We start from the raw sequence: 4,859 nt of genomic DNA on the forward strand, positions 1-4,859 counted from the left end.
AGTGCTGAACATAGGAACGGAACAAGACCCCATCGTGCCCAAAATTGCATATACATGGCTATATATATACACAAAACAATAATCATAAGCACCTCCGGGACAATGGAAGGCTTTCAGTCAGCTGACAGCTACTACGGATTTGGATCGAGCTCTCCTCCCTGTCTACCTGTGGGCATGAACACAGCGTCCAAAGAAAACGGACGTCAGTACGAATATTGTACTGAGTATAAGAGGCATAAACAATGAAATAATACAATGATGTAAAGAAGATACTCATATGGAACATCAGAATCTAACTATCAAGTATAAGAAAAACAAGTCATGCTGTCTTACTCATGCTCATCATCATATCATATATGCATAATGTATAAGCTGCCCGTCCATATCGGATCGGTGTGATAATCATAACATGAGCCTGCGTCCAGGCCTCCCGCGTCCGGGGTAAAATCGCATCTCATGCCGCCCACTAGTGGTGTCTGCCCATGTCGTTTAGCCATGGTGTATCATATAGCTGCCCGCCTTGGCGGTAACTGCCCGGCCAAATAGGCGTGGTTTAATAGTAATATCATCATATGCACATCACAATATACTTAGTTTGTCATTATACATACATAAGGCTCAAGATCAACCATACTCTATCGGGGTGACGTAAGGTCGTGATCCCCCGATTGCATTATGGAACAATCATGGACATTCTACCTCACCTTGAAGGAATTAGCATATAACGTGAGTGTAAGCGATAAATAACATCACTATAATCCATATAATTTAACTCATTACCTTGTGTAGCTAATTATGGACATAGGCTCACGAATAAGAAAGAAGTTACGCTATGGGATTCATGCCATTAGAAAGAAGGGACTAGCCTCACATACCTTTGTCGTTTAGCTAAGCTATCATTCACTTGTTCTCCTTCAATGTCACGTCGCTACCTTCACGAGAGAATTCGTATTAACATCAGTTAATCAACCATAAGAATGCGTTACCATTTCTAGAGAAAATTTGGCAGCACTTCCTTTGTTTCTACTACTTTTCCCGTATTCTATATCGACTCCCAAATGCTCACATCAACATTCGCGATATTGCCATCAACAATCATCATTTATATACATTCGCCACAATCCACCATTTCTCTTCGATTTCTCCACATGCATATTTATAGCTTACTATAGCATTTTCTCTTGTATCATGCTTATTTCATGGTCCAAATGTTATTTATAACGTATTCACAATCACAACACTCCAACATTTATGATTCAATCCAACTACCATCCAAACATGGCACTATTCACTCATTAATGACCCATTTCCTACGTTTTTCTACAATTCAAGTATCTTAACCTTCCAATACCTTAAACAACATAGTTTATCCATAACACTTACCTTAGATAATGGTTGAACAAGTCTTGAGTGGAGTTCCTCCTCTAGCACCAAAACCCTACTTCACTCCTTTTGGGTTTTCATGAGAAAGATGAACTTTAGTGTGATTCTTACACTTGATTTCGTGGGTTTCATGTAGTTGATCACTAATTTCCTTTGGTTTTCTTGTGATGAAGAGTAGAGAGTATTCTAGAGGCTTCTTGAAAGATATATCGTGGAATGAAATGAATTGAATGAGCTTAGGTTTCTTTTTAATAACTTAAAATCTAATCCGGAATGAACAGTGACTGAGGTGTACAGTGGTCGTAAACCCACTTTACGGGCCGTATTCTGGTTTACGGTCCGTCCTTCGCGACCGTATTTAAGCATAACAGAACTAGAAAGGTTTGCTAGAGTCATGGTAGTTTGCGGTCACAGTTTACGGGCCATATTTCGATTTACGGTCAGTATTCTGGGTCGTATTTAACCATTTAGACATTTGGCAGAAAGTTGAAATCTTGGAAGGTTGGAGGACGATTGCAGTTTACGGTCCGTAAACTACTTTACAGGCCGTATTCTATTTTATGACCAACTGGGCCGAAGTGCAAATCTACAACTTTTCACTGTATGTTCACGGGGAAATTTCCGAGGTGTAACAACAACAACCCACAATAACATCGCCTCACAGGGATACAATACACTGGCAAGAAAATATGGCCACACACGACCAAAAGCATTAAAAAGAAAGTATTACATACCTTATAATAACAGCGTCTCATCTTAAATCTCTTCCGGGGGTGGAAACAATTGCGGGTACTTGGACTTCATGTTTTCTTCCGCTTCCCAAGTCATTTCCTCTCGGTTATTGTTTCTCCACAAGACTTTCACTGAGGCTACCTCTTTATTTCTGAGTCTCCGCACTTGTCTATCTAGTATGGCAACGGGTACCTCTTCAAAAGCCAACTTCTCCATAACTTGAACATCATCTACAGGCACGATTCTAGTAGGATCTCCGACACACTTATGGAGCATTGACACGTGAAAAACTGGGTGGACTGATTCAAGTTCTGGAGGTAAGTCTAGTTCATAAGCTACTTGGCCTATCTTGCGGACTACCTTATAAGGTCCAATATACCGAGGACTCAATTTTCCCTTTTTACCAAATCTCATCATGCCCTTCATCAGTGATACCTTCAGAAATACCCAATCATTAACTTGGAATTCTATGTCTCGCCAACGGTTGTCCGCATAATATTTTTGGCGACTTTGGGTTGTCAACAATCGATATCGAATAACCTTGATCTTTTTCAACGCTTGTTGAATAAATTCTAGACCTATTAGTTGTGTCTCCCCGACTTCAAACCATCCAATTGGCGACTTGCACTTCCTTCCATACAGAGCTTCATACGGAGCCATCTGGATGCTAGAATGATAACTGTTGTTGTAGAAAAATTCAATAAGTGGCAAATGTTCATCCCAATTTCCTCCGAAGTCTATTATACATGCTCGTAACATGTCTTCCAAGGTCTGAATAGTGCGTTCAGCTTGTCCATCAGTTTGTGGGTGAAATGTTGTGCTAAGCCTCACTTGAGTACCCAAACCTTCTTAGAAAGACTTCCAGAATTTAGTAGTAAATTGTGCTCCCCTATCTGTGATAATAGATATCGGGATACCATGAAGTCGCACTATCTCCTTAAGATACAACCTTGCATAATGTTCTGATGAATATGTGGTTCTGACTGGGAGAAAATGGGCTGATTTTGTAAGTCTGTCAACAATAACCCATATGGAGTCATACTTACACCGAGAATGAGGCAAACCTACAATGAAATCCATGTTGATCACTTTCCATTTCCATAGCTTGTAACAATCCTCCTGGCTTTTGATGCTCAATTTTCACTTGTTGGCAATTTCGACATTGAGCTACAAATTCTGCTACGTCCTTCTTCATTCCATCCCACCAATATATTAGCTTAAGATCGTGATACACCTTTGTCGTTCCTGGGTGAATGGAATACCGAGAGTAATGAGCTTCTTCTAGAATCCGACGACGTAGTCGTGCAACATGTGGAACACATAGCCTGTCTCGGTACCTAAGAACTCCATCTGCAGAAACTTCAAATGGCAACCTCTCTTTCTCAGGAAATGTATCTCTATAATGACTCAACTAGGGATCTTTATATTGGCGCCTTCTTACTTCCGTGTGTAAAGATGAAATAGTTGAATTATGAATCCCAACCCCTGCATTGCCTGAATCAATTAGACAAACTCCAAGATTAGCTAGTTGGTGAAGCTCACGGATTAATTCTTTCTTCTCCGGAGGGACCTCACATAGACTGCCCATTGATTTGCGGCTAAGTGCATCAGCTACTACATTCGCCTTTCCGGGGTGGTATAAAATACTCACATCATAATTTTTAATAATTCTAACCACCGCCTCTGTCGTAGATTAACTCCTTCTGCTTGAAAATATATTAGAGACTCTTGTGATCTGTATAAAAATCAACATGTACACCATACAAGTAATGTCTCCACATTTTTAGCGCATGAATAACCGCAACCAATTCAAGATCATGCGTCGGGTAATTTTTCTCTCTGTATAAAAATCAACATGTACACCATACAAGTAAAGTCTCCACATTTTTAGCGCATGAATAACCGCAGCCAATTCCAGATCATCGGTCGGGTAATTTTTCTCATGCTTCCGCAACTGTCGGGAAGCATAGGCAATGACTTTTCTGTGCTACATCAACACACAGCCTAACCCAACACCAGAGGCATCACAATAAACAACATACCCTTCTGATCCTTGCGGAAGCGTCAGGACTGGGGCTGAAGTTAATCTGTCTTTCAATTCTTGGAAACTACGTTCACAAGCATCAGTCCACTAAAATTTTGCTGATTTCTGAGTTAGCTTTGTCAATGGTGCTGAGATAGAGGAGAACCCTTCCACAAATCTTCTATAATAGCCTGCTAATCCCAAAAAGCTACGGACCTCCGTAGGTGTTATAGGTCTTGGCCAAGTCTTCACAGCCTCAATCTTTTGAGTATCAACTCGAATGTCGTCAGCTGAAATGATATGGCCCAGAAACGTTACAGAATTCAGCCAGAACTCACATTTCAAAAATTTAGCATACAACTCACGAGTCCGAAGAATCCCAAGGACAATACGCAAATGGTCTGCATGATCCGCTTCTGTCCGAGAGTATACTAGAATATCATCGATGAACACGATCACAAACAGATCTAAGAAAGGCCTGAATACATTATTCATCAAATTCATAAATACTGCCGGAGTGTTAGTCAACCCAAATGACATTACCCGAAATTCATAATGGCCATATCTGGTTCTGAAAGCCGATCTCAAATCAATTTTCTTCTCTAACTCTCACTTGATGATACCCTGATCTCAAATCAATTTTGGAAAAGCACTTGGCACCCTGTAATTGATCAAACAAATCATCGATTCTCGGGAGTGGATATTTATTCTTTATCGTCAC

The sequence above is a fragment of the Lycium barbarum genome, chromosome 3 (genome assembly GCF_019175385.1).
Source record: "Lycium barbarum isolate Lr01 chromosome 3, ASM1917538v2, whole genome shotgun sequence".
Lineage (NCBI taxonomy): Eukaryota > Viridiplantae > Streptophyta > Magnoliopsida > Solanales > Solanaceae > Lycium > Lycium barbarum.